Source organism: Pan paniscus, chromosome 9 (genome assembly GCF_029289425.2).
Source record: "Pan paniscus chromosome 9, NHGRI_mPanPan1-v2.0_pri, whole genome shotgun sequence".
Taxonomy (NCBI): domain Eukaryota; kingdom Metazoa; phylum Chordata; class Mammalia; order Primates; family Hominidae; genus Pan; species Pan paniscus.
This window is the reverse complement of record NC_073258.2, coordinates 59,956,870-59,977,567: the sequence shown is the minus strand read 5'-3', so window position 1 is coordinate 59,977,567 and position 20,698 is coordinate 59,956,870. Positions and strand designations below refer to the sequence as shown.

At 34.8% G+C, this 20,698-nt stretch overlaps 1 pseudogene; it reads left to right on the top strand.

The window, feature by feature from the left end:
• Nucleotides 1-16,140: 16,140 nt before the first annotated feature.
• LOC100980000 (translation machinery-associated protein 16-like) lies at nucleotides 16,141-17,460 on the top strand (annotated as a pseudogene).
• The last annotated feature ends 3,238 nt before the right edge of the window (nucleotides 17,461-20,698 follow it).

Below are 20,698 nucleotides of genomic sequence, written 5' to 3'. Positions count from 1 at the left end.
AAAAAAGATTTGACCTAATTAACTCCATGTTCCTTCTAACCTCCAAGCTGTCTTTGTTCATTCCTGGGCATAGGCTGAACTAACTTTGGGAGGAACTTAGTTTATAGTTTAGCTTTGAGACAAAGACAATAACAGTCCTTTCCCAAAACAAACTTTACTGCCTATGGACTTCACTGACTAAAGCCGAAAGATTAGAAGTTATGGTAACCTTACTAAATTCAAGATGCAGTTATTTTTATTAAATAAATATGAATGTCTTATTTATTAAGGGTCCCACAAGCAATGATCATTCTGTCTTGGGCTGGATTTATAGTTTTGTAACCCTTATGCCAAATTTTGATATATTGCAGTATTTGGAAGGGATAAGTATGAAATTTCTTGATTATAAATTCCAAACGAAAATGTATGCTGGCAATTCTTAAGACATTCCTAATATTACTTTACCAATAATTTTAAAGCTAACTTGTCTATTAAAGCTTTTACTTAAGTTATGTAAACTTGAATAAGCATTTGACTAGTCTTTTCTTTTTGCTGATAAAGTAATTTGGTTATTTCCTTAAGCCAATTAATTAGAGCTCTTTAATATATTTTCAGTAGTGAAACATTGTGTACACAACACATTAATATATAGAAGTATTAGGCATGCCAATAGAAGTACATCTTATAGATTTATGAAAAACCTTTTTTTCCTATCTTAGACTTTCAGATTCTTAACCTGTTTCACAACCCTAGGCAGTTTTCAGCTAAATAGCCTTAAAATTGCATATTAAAGGAAACAACTCAGGTGAAAATGAAATAGCAAAATTTACATCATAGGGTACAGAGAGGAAACGTTTGGTAGTGTTTAAGGGAGATTAAAGATGGATGCCAAATCAAACATAAAATTATATAAATCTATCATAGGATTGTATAAGGAGACCAATTTTATTTAGGTAGGGACTACCTATCTTTTAAATGCAGCTCTGAGCTCTGGGCAGAGCCCATATTGAATCCTGGGTCTCCAAAAAAGGAAAATTATTATGAGATTATACCATGTGATGCTTTTATGATGCACTTAAATTTCTTTTTTACAAAGACATTTCTAAATTTCTAGATCACACTCTTCCTTAAAAACCCAATAGTAACCTCTGTTGCGATAACAATTTTTGTCCAAAATAAAGGTAACACAATACAAAAGTAGGCAGTTCAACGTCTGAGACAAACTTTTCTGTTTACTTTCTTGGGGTTACATAAGAAAAAACAGGTTTCTCCCCTAAAGGGAGTCTGGTACCTTCTTCATTTTCTTTAAGAAACCCCAGGATATTATAAACTATTTGAGGTCCCCCATGCAGCAGAGGGTGCCAGAGAAAAGAGAGACAGCCAAAGTAAGTGAAGAAAACAGAATTCAGTCAACTGAGAAGAAAAAAACTTGTACTGAAAAAAAGACAAGTTCCTAGAAGAAAAACAAAAATAAAAACTTGAAGACCTTTTAAATACAAACATACACATATGCACACACACACACCTCTTTTTTTAGGGGAATTTAGCCACTTCAGAGGACTTATTCCCCATAAGTTGGAATTTCCTTCAGATTTGATCAAGTCAGATAGAGTCAATCAAACTTAATGGGAAAAAGACTGGAACAACGACAAGAGCAGAAACAAACAACAACAATGACAACAAAAAGTTAAGCCAAACAAATGATTGCACAACTTATATGACTACTGAGCGCTCTAATGATAAGGAGAAATTAAGACCAGCTTGTTGTTAACTTTAGCCAAGACAAAACCTCAATTTAGCTACTTACCTAAGGATGAGTCTCAGGCTGAAGACAGCTGTCTACCATCCTAGAAGCAGAAAAAAAAAAACCTCATCTTCCTTGTCAGAAGTGAGCTCAAACTCCACAAAGGAGTTACCCACCTTCCATCATCATGGAAGTAGAAAAACTTATCTTTCTTGTTGGAATCAAGTAAAACTCCAATAAAAGAGGGAGTTGTACAGCAAAATAAACTTTAGATCTAAACAAAATTTGAGGAGATTAAGGATTCTCTGAAGGGGGTTCTCTCAGACCTCAGCAAATTGTTCTGTTGGTTTGAGTCATAAAGTTAGCTCATGCTGGTATCTGGCACTGAGAGGAGATTTCTCAAAGTTCAGCGACACCTCCACTCAGAATCTCTTCGTAGTTACCAAAATGTGAACCCTGAAAATTTGAGACAGGTCTCAGTTAATTTAGAAATTTTATTTTGCCAAGGATGCATGTGTGTAACACAGCTTCAGAAGGACCTGACAACATGTGCCCAAGGTGGTCAGAGCATAGCTTAATTTTATACATTTTAGGGAGACATGAGACATTAATCAACATATGTAAAATAAACATTGATTATGTCTGGAAAGGTGGGACAACTCAAAGTTGGGAGAGAACTTCCAAGTCACAGGTATATGAGACAAATGGTTGCATTCTTTTGAGTTTCTGATGAGTCTCTCCAAAGGAGGCAATCAGATATGCATTTATCTCAGTGACCAGAGGGGTGGCTTTGAATAGAATGGGAGGCAGGTTTGCTCTAAGCAGTTCCCAGCTTGACTTTTCCCTTTTGCTTAATGATTTGAGGGGCCGAAGATATTTTTCTTTCTTACCATGATGGGTGCTGGAATCTTGACCGTCTCAGGTTACAGAAGCATAGGGTCTCCTCAGTTAAGTAATTTACTCATCCATATTTCTTTTCATTCAATAAATAAGTCCCAAATTCTGGCTAATGCCAGATACTATGATTGATCTTGGGGATGTAAAGATGAACAGAACAGTCCAACAGCTGATGATCTCATAAGGGAGACTGGTGATATAAACAGATGTAATAATTTAATATAGAATACCATTACTGGTTATATACCCAAAGGAAATGTAACTAGTATGTTAAAGAGTCATCTGTACTCCCATGATCATTACAGCGTTATTCAAAATAGCAAAGATATGGAATCAAACTAAGTACCCATCAATGGATGATGTATAAAGAAAATGTGGTATGTTTTGTACACATATAGTACACCGTGGAATGCTATATAGCCTTAAAAAGAAGGAAATTCTGTCATTTGAGACAACGTGGATTAACCTGGAGGACATGAAGTTAAGTACAATAAGCCAGGCTCAGAAAGACAAATGCTTCAGGTCCTCACTTGCAGGTGGAATGTTAAAGTTATTAGATGTAGGGGGTAGAATGGTGGCTACCAGAGGCTGCAGGTAGGGGCAGCAGAGTGGGGAGATATTGGTAAGAGAAGATAAAGTTTCAGTGCAGCAGAAAAAAACAAGTCATTGACATCCATTTTACATCCTAGCAACTATTGTTAATAATTTATTGTATATTTCAGAATTGCTAAGGGAGTAAATTTCAAATGTTTTTAGCACAAAAATAAGTATGTATGGTGATTGATATGTTAACTAGCTTGATTAAATCCTTCCACATTTTATATCCTTTCAATGCCAAAAAGACCATTATAACATATATAATGCTATATTATATTATAACATTGCATTTTATACCATAGATACACATAATTATAAACTCAATACAATTTCTTTAAAAATAAGGTACAAACTACTGAATTGCCATAAAAAATGCACCTTTTGCATGACTCTAAGGTTCTACTAAAATCACACCAGTCCTTGACAAGACTCCTGAGTCCCTGGATGTGAGGTAGGTGAAGAGGGAGGGTTGAGGATGGATGGATGTATATTAGACCCTTCATATGGACTGTAAAACAATTTTCTTGCAAACCTAGAACCCTAAAGCTGTCAGCTTCTGTTTGCTGCCTGGGAGATATTTGAGATGTTTCCAATGGCTGCTGAAGGTATCTGCCATTTCTTCTTTGGTCTTACTTGTGAATGACTGAGAGTCAATCTTGCATTGGTGCAATCAAAACTCACTCATCAATTTCTACAAACACTTTAGGAGACCTGCTATGTGTCTCTGTGTGTTTACTTCACAGAAGGTTCACAGATAATACCATCTGACTTACTTGAGAATGGAATATGATAATGACAATTTATTTCCTTTTTTTCAAAGAGAAGGGGAAAATTATTAAATATAGAATAAATTAATGGGCTACTAAGGGAAATTTTGCCAAGTGTTTCACAGATCATTTGGCAAAATATCTAAATGAACTTAAGAAAAAGTTTTGGTGATTAATACCCCAAAACTAAATTTCAGCAAAATTAAAAGTACAGAAACCAAATTGTGGGGCACTGGGGAGAGAGTGTGTTAGAACACTCAAGACCTTTGTCTTTTTGGCTTTGAAAGGATATAAAAAGGGCAATAAATTAAGGAAAGACTTTTGCTGTTGTTGCCTGATATGGTTTGGATCTGTGTCCCTGTCCAAATCTCATGTCAAAATGTAATCTCCAGGCCGGGCGCGGTGGCTCACGCCTGTAATCCCAGCACTTTGGGAGGCCGAGGCAGGCGGATCACGAGGTCAGGAGATCGAGACCATCCTGGCTAACACGGTGAAACCCCGTCTCTACTAAAAATACAAAAAATTAGCCGGGCGTGATGGCGGGCGCCTGTAGTCCCAGCTACTCGGGAGGCTGAGGCAGGAGAATGGCGTGAACCCGGGAGGCGGAGCTTGCAGTGAGCCGAGATCGCGCCACTGCACTCCAGCCTGGGCGACAGAGCGAGACTCCGTCTCAAAAAAAAAAAAAAAAAAAAAAATGTAATCTCCAGTGTTGGAGGTGGAGCCTGGTGGGAGATGATCAGATCATGGGAGTGGATTTCCCCCTTGGTGCTGTTCTTATTAAAGTGAGTGAGTCCTCATGAGATCCGGTTGTTTAAAAGTGTGTGCCACATCCCCCCTTTCTGCCTTCTTCCTGCTCTGGCCATGTGAGTGGTTTGCTTTCCCTTTGACTTTCACCATGATTCTAAGTTTCATGAGGCCTCAACAGAAGCCAAGTCAATGCCGGAATCATGCTTTCTGTACAGCCTGTGGAATAGTGAGCCAATTAAATCACTTTTCCTTATAAATTACCCAGTCTCAGATATTTCTGTGTAGCAGTGTAAGATTGGACTAATATATTGCCTGAGACAGGAATATTTGGGAGCTGAAGAAACAAAGCAAGGAGAGAGAGAGAGAGAGCTGTGAAGGTATGATTATTGTGAAAAAAGTGGAAAAAAATTTCATTTCAGAGATGAAGAAGGAGATGTCTCCTGTAGCCTAGGTGGACACAGGAGTATTGAGACAAGTTATTTAAGTCAGAGTGAGTGGGGGCTCAAGTACACTTGCAAGCTGTGTGGGCTTTGGATAGTCTTTTGTCATTTCTGTTTCTCAATTTTTTCAAATGCGAAATGAGAATTTTACTCCTTGGGATGTAATTTGGTCTATAAGTTGCTCAGTACATTGCCAAGTACTTAACATGCACCTAGTAAATGGCAGTTATTATTAGTGTAAATATTTTAAATTTATTTAACAAGTATGTGTTGCACACCTACAATGCAACAGGTAGTGTTTTAGGATCTGAGACTTGGGAGTAGAAGTGTTGTCTTCTTAGACAAAGTTCATTCTCCATAATCTCTTTATGTTGATTTTGCTTGAAATCTTAGCTGTGTGGCTGAAAAAGACAAGAACAGACTTGGATGTATAGATGTAGGAGTGAGAGAGAAGCAACAATTACATCTCCTTACTCTTTGCCTATTCCATACAGGAGATGATAGACAACTTGGACCACTATACCCCATTTATGATATATTCACCAGGACATCTCAAAAACTCCAGAAAATCCTTGATTTTCTCAGGGTCATCAACTGGTACCAAGCCTTCTGTGATGGTTAACTTTATGCATCAACTTGACTGGGCTAAGATATGCCCAGAGAGCTGGTAAAGATTATTTCTTGGTGTGTCCATAAGCATGTTTCCAGAAAAGATCAGCTTTGGAATCAGTAGACTGAATAAAGAAGAGTCATCCTCACTGATGTAGGTGGGTATCATTCAATCCATTTAGGACAGAAATGATCAAAGAGGCAGAGGCAGAGTGAATTCTCTCTACTTGAGCTGGGACATTTCTCTTCTCCTGCCCTTGGGCATTGGAACTCCTGGTTCTCAGGCCTTTGGAGTCAGACAGAGAATTACACCATTGGCTTCTCTGGTTCTCAGGCCTTCGGACTTGGGCTGAGTTACACCACTGGCTTTTCCTTCAACTTGCAAATAGCATATTATGAAACTTCTCAGTTTCCATAATACTGTGAGCCAGTTCCTATAATCTGTGTGTGTGTGTGTGTATGTGTGTGTGTGTGAGAGAGAGAGAGACACAAACACACACACACACACACACAGATTGTGATTGGACTGCCATATAGCACATGGCAATCTACTCACAATCCACAAAAATTTGAACAAATGCTGAGACTGAGATGGAGGAGATTTTTTATCACCCGTCTTTCCCTAGTTACCTTAAACTTGGAAATTATGTTGGGGTTTTCCAGAAAAGAGAATATATAATTCACACACACATACAAACACACACACACTGAGGAAGGTTAGGCATTAATTCAAAATCCTTCTCTGCCCCCATCCCACACACACTTTCAGCTATTTTATGGATCAAGAGTTTAATTTTAGGATATATGGAAACTTTTAAAGTTCAGCCCCTTATTTCAGATTACTGTAAGTGCTTGCCACTACCTCCTCCAACACACAGCTATTTGTTCTTTGCCTCTCTCCTTGTCTTAATACTCAACACAAAGTATGGGTATAGATGTGTGTATGTGTGTGTGGGAATTATATAATTTGTTTTCTGGAAAACCCTAATATACCTTCTAAATCCTAGGTAACTAGGAAAAGATGGATGAAAAAATCTCCTCTGTCTCAGTCTCAGCCCTTGTTCAAATTTTTGTGGATTGTGAATGGATTGTGTGTGCTCTAGACTATAAAGGCTGACATTATATGGAGGAGTTTAATGTTGAAATAAATCTGCAACAAGTGATATGACATGTATTTTAAAGTGTGTATGTTGTTAGGGCCCCTCAGAAATTATCCCAGTTGCCCATTTCCTTACTACCTCTGCTTTGCACATTGGCCAGGTGAATCCAATATCCAAATGCTCAAACAATTGAGATTATATGCATTCCAGGAAGAATGTAAAAATGAATAGAGTCCCTGAGTTTATTGTGTCAAATAATGTCTAACAATAGAAACCAAATGAATGAAAGAAACAAAATATGCCTTTAAGAACATTTAAAGCTGTAGAAATAGCAGCTGGTGAAAACAGCATAAGGAATGGGGGAAGGGGTACAGGTAAGTCTATTAGTAAGAAACAATCAGCTGCATTATCAATTTATTATAATAGTGTAGTGTTATTAGTTTGCATTCCTACCATATAGTGTATAGGATGATTTGGGTAGCTAGAGAAAATCTGGAGTGTGGGACACTGTGGACCATGATGGAATGCACTTCAGATAACAAGAGGACAGGGAAAGATTTCTGAGAAAAAAAGCAGAAGAAAGGGACAGGATGGTTTTTTCAGAACATGAAAGGGAACATAACAAAGAAAAGTAAAGTATTTTGAATTTTTGACTAGTGCCAGTCCTCTCAGTTCACTGAACACCTTTCTATCTATACCTATATTTAACTTTGACTTGAGTATTAAGACAAGGAAAGTGGCAAAGAACAAATAGCTGTGTGTTGGAGTGGGTGATGGCAAGCACTTACAGTAAACTGGGACAATTGGGCTGAACTTTACTTTTAAACGTTTCTAGATATCCTAAAATTAAACTCTTGGTTTATAAAATAGCTGTAGGTGTGTGTGTGGGGGGGTGTGGACAGAGAAGAGTCTTGAATTAATACCTAACCTGCATTTTTTCCTCATTTTGAGACTCAGTCCAGCAGGGATTAACATCCAGGTTTTGGAATTAGACCTTGCTTTGGATTCTGGCTCTTCTGTTTTAAGTCTGAGTTAATACATCTTAGAATGGACAATAAGAGAATCTTTCTTAGAGTTACAATGATGACTAAAAGAGATAACACATACAAAGTGTTTCTCTCACAGTGCCTATAACATGGTAATGGTCAGTAAATGGTACACATTATCGTTTATTGTTATTATCTGTCAGGGTTGTTAGCGGGATTGGGATCAGGTGATAAGGAGGACTTCCACTTTAAAGTTAACGCAGGTGGATATATGAGCGACCTACTTCTTATTAGATGGCAACCAAATCAACTCAAGAATTGAATCCCTCCTCCCTCGCCCCACCACAAACCAAGTTTAGAACCTATTCTGATGTATCCAGCCCAAATGATGGAAAACCGAGAGGTGAGAACAGATCTTGGGTACCTCTGTTTACTGTAAATAGCTTGCTCTGTTTAAAAGAGGTAAAACTGCATGAGGAGGGTAGATTCCTTTGGAGTGTGTTAGGAAGGAAGGAAGTCTGGGCATGGGCAGGTTTGGAATGTTATGACTATGAGTGGCCTATGAGTAACTAGTTTGAGGTATGAGTTGGAGACTACAGCTGACTTTAGATAGAGGCTCATGGAATTGAGCTATGAGAGGGAACTTTTAAGCATATATACAAGATATATGGCAGAATGAGCCAGAAGCCAAATGTTCTAACCTAATCTCTATGTCACCTAGTTATCACATGGGAAGTTTTCTTTGTCGAGCAAATCTGGTCATCAAGATGTCTTTGCTGGAGGCCCCCTATGCAAGGGTGGTGAAAAGTAACTGGAAACATGATCGGAATAAATAGAATTTGAGTTGTGTCTAGTGATGCATTCAGCACTTTTCTACAGAGCACAAAAAGATACCCTGTCTCTTGGTGTGTGATGGAACAGTCTTGAGAAGTGAGTATGGCTTACACTCATCCTAACTTCCACCTCCAGGGCTTCTCAGGGCAGGCCAAAGGGCATAAAATGAAACCTTTCACTGAGCAGGGCACTCTATTTTATGGGGATATATGGCAGAAGAAAATGAATAAATCTTAAGGATCAGGAAATGCTTGGGTTTCCAAGTTGATCCTTGTGACTGACATCAGTGGAAATGTACCCCAATTCAGGTTGGCCCATTTGGAGACCCCCAAATTATTCTCATTCATTACAGTCAAAGAAAAGAGTATCACAGGACTTCTCTCATACACACCCCTTGCTTTTGTCTGATAAATTAATGGGAAGTATTATATGCAGGTTGAAGCTTGGGAGATATTAAGACACAGCTCTGGATGTTTGAGTTGAGATGGACCTTAAAAACTATCCAGCTCTTTTAATTCTCCAGCATGCAAACAAAATGTAGTGGGACATCTTGGCCTCCATAATCAAGTGAGTCAATTCCCATAATAAATCTTCTCTGATATATCTACATGCATCCTGTTGGTTCTGTTTCTTTAGAGAACACTGACTAATAAAGTGTACATCTGTCAAAATTTACAATATTAAAAAATAAAACTAATAATTCTAAACAGTATATTTATTAGAAATAAGAATAAACTAATTAAATGTTAACATAAATTATATTTTTTGTGATAGCATAAGATATTTTATGGAAAATAACTATTTTCCAAAAAAAACCTAAGTGACAGGAATGGCATTGTTCCATATTTTAAAAATGTTTAACTTCATAGGAGATAGCTGTATTCTCACATCTGCTTCTACATTAATTTTGTTGTAATTTGCTATTATGAATGAAGTGTATAAAGAAAATCCAGCCTCACATAAATATTCAGATGGAAAAAGAGTATTTAATAGCTATCTGATATAATTATTTGATACTACACTAAAAGTCAAGAGGTAGCATTATGAAGGTTAGTTGCAATATGAAATATAAAAAAATACATTTTCATGTACTGTTATGTTAAAGTCTATTGATTTGTCTTTACTGTGAATATATATTTTATTCATGTGTGCTTTCATAATATCATGCTGTGGTCATTTGAAAAATATTAATCCACTGACTTCTGCAGATCTTCCAAATGTTTATACAATTTGTTATAAGATGTCAAGAAATCTCTTTTGCTAATATCACCACCAATCTGAAAAAAGAAGTCTTTAATTATTGGGTAACTTTCAAGCTTTTGGTACTGCATACAAGTTTTCTAACTTTTGCTTGTGTGCTCAATTTTATCATTGTTAACAAATTTCTCAGTTTTTTTCAGTGAAATGCTGGGCTCAATGTGCTCTAGTATGAAACTGAAGGGTATATACGTATTTCTCAATTTGTCATAAAGAATATTAAAAATACAAATACTAAGGATTTAAGATGTAATGAAATTAATCATTTTTCAGCTCATTAAGAACCTTCCTAAGTGAATTTGACTTTTTAATATTGTGAGTGGGTAACAGTAAAATATATATATATATATATATATGACTATCAGCACAATTTGTTGTGGCTTTCTAAAACACCAGAGGTTTACCCAGATTTATTTTGCACCATCAAAACTAGAGTTTGGAAAATAACTCTATTTTCTTTAGCCTCCCCTCCTTATTACCCTTCTCAGCCTCTGGTAACTTCTATTTATATTCAATGTACCCATTAATTCAATTTTGGTTTTTCTAATTCATGAACACTGAATATCTTTCTATTTTTGGTGTCCTCTCCAATTTCTCTCATCAGTGGTTTATGCTTTTGTTATAGAGATCTCTCTCAACTCTTTGGTTAAGTTTATTCTCATGTATTTTAATTTTTGTAACTATTATAAATGGTATTGATTTCCTAATTTCTTTTTCAGGTTATTTACTTTTGGTATATAAAGTGCTATGGATTTTTGTGTTTATTTTGTATACTACAAGTTTATGGAATTTGTTTCTCAGTTCCGTTTTTTTGACAGAGTCTTTAGGGTTTTCTAAATATCAGAGTATATCATTTGCAAACAAGAACAGTTTAACTTCTTTTCCAATTTTCATGTCCTTTATTTCTTCTTTTTTTTGCTTTTTTTTAAAAAAAATCAACTTATTTAGTGGTACATGTGTAGGCTTGTTATATTTGTATATTGCATGACGGTGAGGTTTGGGATACAATTAATCTCATCGCCTAGGTACTGAGGGTACTGAGCATAATACCCAACAGTTGCCAATAGTTTGTTTTTCAACCTTTGCCCCCCTCTCTTCCTCTCCTCTCTAGCAGTCTGCAATATCTATTGTTGCTATTTTTTATGTTCACAAGTATTCAATGCTTAGCTACCACATATAAGCGAGAACATGAGGTATTTTGTTTTTAGTTCCTGTGTTACTTTGCTTAGGATAATGGCCTCCAGCTGCATCCATGATGTTGCAAAGGACACGATTTTATTCTTTTTTATGGCTGCCTAGTATTCTGTGATGTATATGTACCACATTTCCTTTATCTAATCCACCATTGATGGGTACTTAGGTTGATTTCATGTATTTTCCATTGTGAATAGTATCACAATGAACATATAAGTTCATGTGCTTTTTTCATAGAATGATTCATTTCCCTGTGGGCATATATCAGTAGTTCTGTTTCAAGTTATTTGAGAAATCTCCAAACTGTTTTCTACGGTGGCTGAAGTAATTTACATTCCCACAAATAGGGTATACATGCTCCCTTTTCTATGCAGTCTTGCCACCATCAGTTGTTTTTTGACTTTTTAATAATAGTCATTCTGACTGTTGTGGAATGGTGTCTCATTGTGGTTTTGATTTGCATTTCTCTGATGATTAATGATGTCGAGCATTTATTCATATGTTTATTGGCCACTTATATATCTTCTTTTGAGAAGTGTCTGTTCATGTATTTTGCCCATTTTTTAATTGGGTTCCTTTTTGCTTGGTGAATTTATTAAGTTCCTTATAGATTCTGGGTATTAGACCCTTGTGAGATGCATAGTTTATGAATATTTTCTCCCATATGTAGGTTGTCTGTTTACTCTGTTGATAGTTTCTTTTGCTGTGTTTATTTCTTAGTTGTCAATTTTTTTTCTGTTGCAATCTTTTTTGAGTACTTAGTTATAAATTATTCTCCAAGGTCAATGTCCAGAATGGTGTTTCCTACATTGTCTGTTAGGATTATTATAGTTTTAGGTTTGACATTTAAGTATTTGATTCATCTTGAGTTAATTTTTGTATACGGTGAAAGTAGGGGTCCAGTTTCATTCTTCTGCATATAGCTAGCTAGCTATCCTAGCACCATTTTTTGAATGGGGAGTCCTTGCTCCATTGCTTTTGTGGTCAATTTTGTGAAAGATCAGAGGGTGTGTGGCTTTATTTCTCGGTTCTCTATTTTGTTCCATTGGTCTATGTTTACGTGTTTGTATCAATACCATAATGTTTTGGTTACTGTAGCCTTATATTATAAAGTCAAGTAACTTGATGTCTCTGGCTTTATTCTTTTTGCTTAAGATTGTTTTAGCTATTTGTGCTCTTTTTTGATTCCATATACATTTTAGAATGATTTTTTCTAGTTATGTGAAAAATGATATTGGCAGGCTGATAGGAAGCATTAAATATGTAGAGTACTTAGAATAGTATGGCCATTTTAATGATATTTATTCTTTCAATCTATGAGCATGGAATGTTTTCCATTTGTTTGTATAATCTGTAATTTCTTCCAGCAGTGTTTAATAGTTATTCTTGCAGAGATCATTCACCTCTTTAGTTACATGTGTTCCTAGGTTTTATTTTGTGGCTATTGTAAATGGGATTGCATTCTTTATTTGGCTTTAGGCTTGAATGTTATTGGTATATAAAAATACTATTGATTTTTCACATTGATTTTGTATCACATGGCTTTACTGAAGGGGCTTATCTGTTCAAGGAGCCTTTTGGAAGAGACTTTTTAGGATTTCCTAGGTACAGGAATTTTATCATCAGTGAAAAGAGATAGTTTGACATCTTTTCCTATTCAGATGCCTTTTATTTCTTTATCTTGCCTGATTGCTCTGGTCAGCACTCATAGTACTATGTTGTATAGAAGGTGAAAGTAAGCATTCTTATCTTTCTGTTTCTCAAAAGAATTGTTTCGAGTTTTTGCCCATTCACTATGACATTTGCTGTGGGTTTTTCATAGATGGCTCTTATTATTTTGATGTATGTTCCTTTGATGCCTAGTTTGTTGAGTGTTTTTATTATGTATGAATGAAGTATTTTATCAAAAGCCTTTTCTGCAAATATTGAGATGATCATACAGCTTTGGTTTTAATTCTGTGTATGTGATGAGCCACATTTATTGATTTGTGTATGCTGAAACAAACTTGCATCCCAGGAATAAAGCCTACTTGGTGATGGTGAATTAACTTTTTGATGTGCTGCTAGATTTGGTGTGCTAATATTTTGTTGAGGACTTTTGTGTCTATGTTCATTAGAGATATTAGCTCATAATGTTATTCTTTCAATGTGTCTTTGCTTGGTTTTGCCATTAGGGTGATGCTGGCTTCACACAATGGGTTAGACAGGATTTCTTTTTCCTGTTATTTTGAAATAGTTTCAGTAGAATTGGTACCAGCTCTTCTTTGTACATCTGATACAATTCTCTTGTGAATCCATCTGGTCTAAAAATTTTTTTGGTTTGTAAGTTTTGTTTTTAATTACTGATTCAATTTTGGGTCTTGATATTGGTTTATTCAAGGTTTTAATTTCTCCCTGACTCAATCTTGGGCAATTGTCCGTTTCCAGAAATATATCAATTTCCTCTAGATTTTCTAGTTTGTATGCATAGAGGTGTTCATAATAGTCTCCAAGTGATCTTTTATATTTCTGTTGGATTGATTCTAATATCCCCTTTGTCATTTCTGATTGTGTTTATTTGGATCGCTCTCTTTTTTTCCCTTGTTAATCTAGTTAGTAGTCTATCAATCTTGTTTATCCTTTCAAACAACCAATTTTTTTGTTTTACTGATTCTCTGTACAGATTTTTGGGTCTCAATTTTGTTAAGTTCTGCTCCAGTTTTGGTTATTTATTTTATTTTGCTAACTCTGGCATTAGTTTTGTGTGTGTTTTTCTAGTTCCTCTAGATGTTGTAGTGGGTTGTTAACTTCAGATCTTTCAAACTTTTTGAGGTAAGCATTTAGCACTATAAGCTTTCTTCTTAAGAGTTATTTTGCTGTATCCCAGATATTTAGGTATGTTGTGTCTCTGTTTTCATTTATTTCAAAGAACTTATTTCTGCCTTAGTTTTGTTGTTTACCCAAAAGTAATTCAGGAGAAGGTTGTTTAGTTTCCATGTAATCATATGTTTTCTGGAGATATTCTTGGTATTGCTTTATATTTTTATTCCACTGTGGTTCAAGACTATGGTTGATATAATTTTGACTTTTTTTGAATTTATTGATACTTGCTTTATGGCTGAGCATGAGGTCAATCTTGGAGTATATTTTTTGTGTAAATCAGAAGAATGTGTTTTCCATGGTTGATGGGTGGTGATATGGTTTGGGTGCTCGTCCCCTTCAAATGTCATGTTTAAATGTTATTCCCAATGTTGGAATTTGGGCGTGGTACAAGATGATTGGATCCTGAGAACAAATTCTGGTGAAAGGAAAATAAATCTTGGGGCCCCCAAATTACTAAGCTAAGAAGAAAAGTCAAGCTGGGAACTGATTAGAGCCAACCTGCCTCCCATTCTATTCAAGGTCACCACTCTGCTCACTGAGATAAATGCATATCTGATTGCCTCCTTTGGAGAGGCTAATAAGAGACTCAAAAAAATGCAACCATTTACCTCTGATCTACCTATGACCTGGAAGCCCCCTCACCACTTCGAGTCTTCCCACATTTGCTTTGAGTTTTCCCGCCTCTCTAGACAGAATCAATGTTCATCTTGCATGTGTTGATTGATGTCTCATGTCTCCCTAGAATGCATAAACCAAATTGTTCTCTGACCACCTTGGGTACATGTTGTCAGGACCTCCTGAGGCTATGTCATGGATGTGCATCCTCAACCTTGGCAAAATAAACTTCCTAATAAACTGTGACCTGTTTCTGATTTTGGGGATTCACAGTTTCTAAATCAAGCCATTTCTGCTTTAATACTTGGTGCTTCTGAAATAGCAGCAATTTGTCCTAGCTGAAATATAGTAATGAGATTTAAAACATTTTTTTAAAAGGAGCTCAGTTGTTAAAAGTCAGCTTAATTAAAGGCTAACATCCAAGATGAGTGTGTGTGCACGTGTGTTTGTATTTAAAAGGTCTTCATGTTTTGTTTATATTTTCTCTTTTTGGACCTTGTCTTTTTTGGAGCAAAAGTTCTTTTTCTTTTCAGTTGACTTAATTCTGTTTTCTTCATTAATAACTATTGCAACAGAGGCTACTCTGGGGATTTTTAAGAAAGAGGGTACTTCAGACACTTAGAAATGTCTTTGTTTAAAAAAAAATTTTTTAAGTGCATTGTAAAAACATCACACGGTCTAATCTCAAAATAATTCTCCCATTTTGGAGATCCAGGATTCAGTGTGGGCTCTACCCAGAGCTCAGAGATCCAGTTAAAAGATAGGTAGTCTCCATCTAAATAAAATTGGTCTCCTTATGCAATTATATGATAGATTTCTATAATTTTATGTTTGACTTGGCATCCATCTTTAATCTTTCTCCAGCACCACCAGACTTTTTCTCTGTGTACCTTATGATGTAAATTTTGCTATTTAATTTTCACTTGAGTTGTTTCCTTTAATATGCAAATTTAAGGCTATTTAGCTGACAACTGCCTAGGCTTCTGAAGCAGGTTATCAAGAATCTGAAAGCTTAAGATAGGAAGAAAAGTCTTTAGGAATCTATAAGGTGTACTTTCTATCAGCATACATCTATGTATTTATGTGTTGTGTACACAAAGATTCACTACTGAAAATATATAAAAGAACTCTAATTAAATGGCTTAAAGAAAAATAAAAGTGATTATATCAAATACTTTATCAAAAATGAAAGACTATTCAAATGTACTTTCAAGTTTACATGACTTAAGTAAAATTTTTAATAAATCAGCTAGCTTTAAAATTATTGATAAAGTAATATTATAAATGTATTAAGAATTGCTAGCATACATTTTTGTTTGCAATTATTAAGGAATTTCATACTTATCCCTGCCAAATACTATAAGGTGTCAAAATTTGGCATAGTGGTTACAAAACTATAAACCTAGCCCAAGACAATAATCTTTGCTTGTATAATCTTTAATAAATAAAACATTCATATTAGTTTAATAAAAATAGAACTATAAACTAAATTCCCCCAAAGTCCAGGAATGAACAAGGACAGGTTGGAGGTTAGAAGCAAGATGGAGTCACTTAGGTCATATTTTTTCCATTGTCTCAGTTAGAATTTTGCAGTGGTGAGCTTCAAACTTTAAATGATGACTATCACAGTTTTTATAAATAATCTAGATAAATGAATAAAATAAAATAATTAGATAAATGTAATGGAATACAGACAAATGTGTCAGAATTTAGAATCTGAAGTTATATTAAGTTAAATAATAAATATCTTATTATTTGGGTATTTTCCAATAAAAATATATTGTAGGAAAACATTCTTTTTTTAAAAATTTCCTTTCTAAAAAGGTGAACAATTTTTATCTAATTTAAAGCTTATTTAAAGGTTATGTATAAAACAAGGTAAAAGGAACCAGGAAATATGAGAGATGTAAAGAAAGTTATAGAAACAAAGAGGTATCTTTTGGTAAAATCACTTAAAGAGAAATAATTTTATATGAGAAAGAATCTTGTATGGTGAATTTAGACCTAGAATAAAATGACTAGTTGTTTTTCACAATAAAAGGGTTCATAAAAAATAAAACAAAACAAAAACTTTTGGGGATTCAGCCCAGGTACTCGTGTGAGCTGCTGCTCCTGTGGTTCATGAGATTGCCTGGGTCTAGAGTGTGGAGCTCCTCCGTGACAGCGAGGACATCACCATGCCTAAAGCATCAAAGGGAAAAAGTGCAGGACCGGAAAAAAAAAGTAACCCATCCATTTAGTAGAAAAGCAGCTCAAATTATGAGAGAGGCCCACAAACAAGAAAAACAGAAAATTGAAGAATGAAAAAGCCTTGTGTGAGGCTTTTTTCAACCTTATTTGTGAAAACCTGCAGTGGTTTCAAAATCATCTTGATCCCCCAAAAAAGGGATATTTAAAGAAAGATGCTTGTGAACTAATTGAAAGATATTAAAATCGATTCAACAGTGAGCTGGAGCAGAGTGAGTTACGTAACAGTATCAGGGACAGGCAGGGGAGGTGGCACTGTTCCCGGGAGACTGTCATCAAGCAGACGATGGAGCGGGAGTGAGAGCAGTATGAAGGATATGGTCTTGAGATTCCAGACATTCTAAATGCAAGTAACCTGTAAACGTTTAGGGAATGTGACTTTAATCTGAAGAAATTGCCAAACACTAACATAAGAAAAACTTGTGCTAATGATGCAATTCCCAAGAAGTGCAAGAGGAAAACTATTATAACTGTAGACCAAGATTTAGGGGAATTGGAACTAAACAATGAATCAAGTGACTCCGATGAGGAAATGACTGCAGTGGCATAATTGTCTTTGCTTGAATTAAAAATAAATAATTTAAGAGCTGCAAATTATATTCATTCATTATGGTACATAATTGTCAAGATAAAATAATTTCATATTGACATTCATTTATATGATGAGAGTTTAATTTGTAGTTTCAAAAATGGTGTTATGATATTTATTTTAAAATGAAGGTTGCTTTTCATTAAGTTGCTAAAATAGATAGACATGATCTACAAAAGCTGTTTAATCTTTTTCGTCTGAATTTTGGGCCGGAAGGGAGCAATATAACTAAGGACAAAAAAAGTTTTGTTTTTCTTGTGTATTTATGATCACCTAATTTCACATTTTGGGAAATGGACAGTAACCTGTTTCCTAAAAGATTCCTGTGGGTACTTTTTGAACTTTGATAATAGCAAAATTGTCTTTCAGTAATGTCACACTAATCCTTCTTTTAAGCATGAAATCCATTTTCCTTTTTTACAAAATAAGGGAAAATGTGATAAGAAATTTGCATACACTGGTGCATTATAGATTATTATTTATCATCTGAACGAGAGTTAAATGGTAAAAAAAAAATCAGTGGTGATTGTTATGTTGATCTTTCACAATTAATTTACCTTTTAACAAAGGGGATAAAGAGTTTCAGTTTACCTCCTTTTAATTGTATAATTTTTTTTGCTTTTTTATTGTGAAAAGTGATAGGTTTTATTTGTGGAGAGAGAACTAAAGATCAGAGAACCAGTGATTTTAATTATGTTACTTTTTCTTCTAAGAGATAAATTAAATTGACATATAATTCAATATTTTCAATATCATGAAAAGCATGAATGTTGTATAATTTTCTTCCTCAAAAAACTCGTTAAATGCAAGTATCCTTAACATGTTTTTAAAGGAGCACAATGCAGGTGTATTTGAGTATTTTCAAGAAAAGAATAAAACATCAATACTGGATTAGGTTAACTAAGTCTTATTAACAGTTTACTTAAAGTATTATAACTTTTCTTTACTTCTGAAAATTACAAATAAAATTTATTTCTGCAAACAAAACCTTTTATATGATCCAGTTGTCTATAATTCAAGGGAAATAATAATGGTCTTTCTAGAGATTGGGTTTGATGTAAAGAAAAACTACTTATACACTAAAGAATTAATTAGAAAAATAAATTTCCTTAAGTTATTTATTTACTCTTAATAAATTTTAAGATATTTTAATTTTTTTACCGCAAAGTTCAACTTTTATTGCGTTTCACCAATTTTCATTTTCTTCTCCCTTCTTTTAAAAGGCACAAAATAATAACGCTCTCCTTCAACTTATTTTCAGCTCATGTAAGATTTTTTCCCCTCAAGTTCTGTTTGTTGTGGCCTGAAGTTAACCATATTTTCTTAAAGATCTCAAGGAAATGTTTTCTTCCAACATAATATTCTGTACACGGCAGAAGGTCTTTTGTTTTGCCTTTTGGTAACTGGTCTAACAGATTTTACATTTTATCAAAATAATTCCTATGCCACTATTATTAAGTTTTGGTTTGCTTAGAAAAAAAGTGAGATTAAAAATTTTTTTAGGTTAGAGTTATTTTATTTTTGTGTGTTTCCTGTATGTGCTTTTTTTTTTTTTTTGAGAAGGAGTCTCCCTCTGTCACCCAGGCTGGAATGCAATGGCACAATCTCAGCTCACTGCAACCTCTGCCTCCCAGTTTCAAGTGATTCTCCTGCCTCAACCTCCCAAGTAGCTGGGACTACAGGCACGGGCCACCACACCCAGCTAATTTTTGTATTTTTAGTACAGATGTAGTTTCACCATATTGGCCAGGCTGGTCTCAAACTCCTGACCTCATGGTCCACTCACCTCGGCTTCCCAAAGTGCAGGGATTACAGGCATGAGCCAACATGGCCAGCCTTCTATATGTGCTTTTAAAGTACTTGTGACATTAAGTTACAGGGCTTTGAATCCTGGGTCTAAAATTGGCACCAAGTACTGCTAACTGTTCAACACTGACAGCAATTAAAGACTCATCTTCAGGCCCCATAAAAGATGCCAATCAAAATAAACTGCATTTCTGAGACACAGGTTCAGAAATTAAAACTATTCAACTCCTCAAGTCCCAGGGACCATCATGGAAGAGGGGGGAATGTGAGATTGTAAGGGCTAATTTTGAGCGATAAAATAAGTTCAGTTTCTCCATAAATTAATCATTAATGTGAAAGAGACATGGATTCAAGATCAGCATATGGTTCCTTGTGTCACATAAATAGGGTTTTCTTGAAGCAGTAAGTGACTCATAAATAAAGGTTGTAAAGGTTATAAAGGGCTCATAGAAGTTATGTTTTATGGGCAAGATTAAAATTTTATAGATTGTTTATATAATTTTGAAAAACAAATTTAATTGGCTTTATGATGTTTTTATTAGGGCTTATTATTTGGAAAATTAAGTCTCCTCTCTAAAAGAATAAAGGTTTTCACCTTTTTTATGAAACCCTTGAGTTATCACTTTGGTCAAATGAATGACTTATTTTACAATGATCTATGATATCAAGTGTTTTAAACCTTTGATATTTGATGAACTTTCTAAAATCAGATTACAAATTGTTTTCTTCTGATTTAATTAATCCTTTGAGATATTAGGTTTCCTAAAGTCCAAAAATGAAATAATTTGGCTAATTTGCCATAAAAATTATACAGGAAACATTGTCAATTATGAATTAGTGTTTGAGTTTTTAATGGTATATTTGTATAAATATGTTATTGAAATGTGTTCCAAAATCACGGGAGACACATATAATTCTGCTATGACTTAGTATACATTATCAGCAATAATTATAATTATGTTAAATTGTTGTGTGCCACAAAGATAACAGATTTCCTTCTCAACTGTGTCTTTGACTATGGCTGCCCTAAAACCTTTTGTCATCCATGGATGATTTTTGTCTTGCTTTGATCTTCTTTAGAAGGTGATTTTATAATCAACTACAGAAATACAACAGGTGTTCTTAAATGCAGGTTTCTGATAACTTTGAAGATTATAACATTAGAATAAAGGAAAAAACTTTCAGGACTCTCATGGAGAGCTGAAATATTCATGAATATCAAGGAGAACAGGAGTTAACTGTGTGAACTTAACTAATAGAAGACTAAAGCAACCTTTTTAACTTTGTTTTTCAGAGTCAAGAAAACTTTTAAGCTATTTGCAGCTTTTATCAATTGAGTAAAGTACACTCCTATGAATAAAATTTGGAGCATATTTGTTTCTCTCTACCTGATTTCTCTAGAATTTGGAAACTATTTGTGAGAATTCT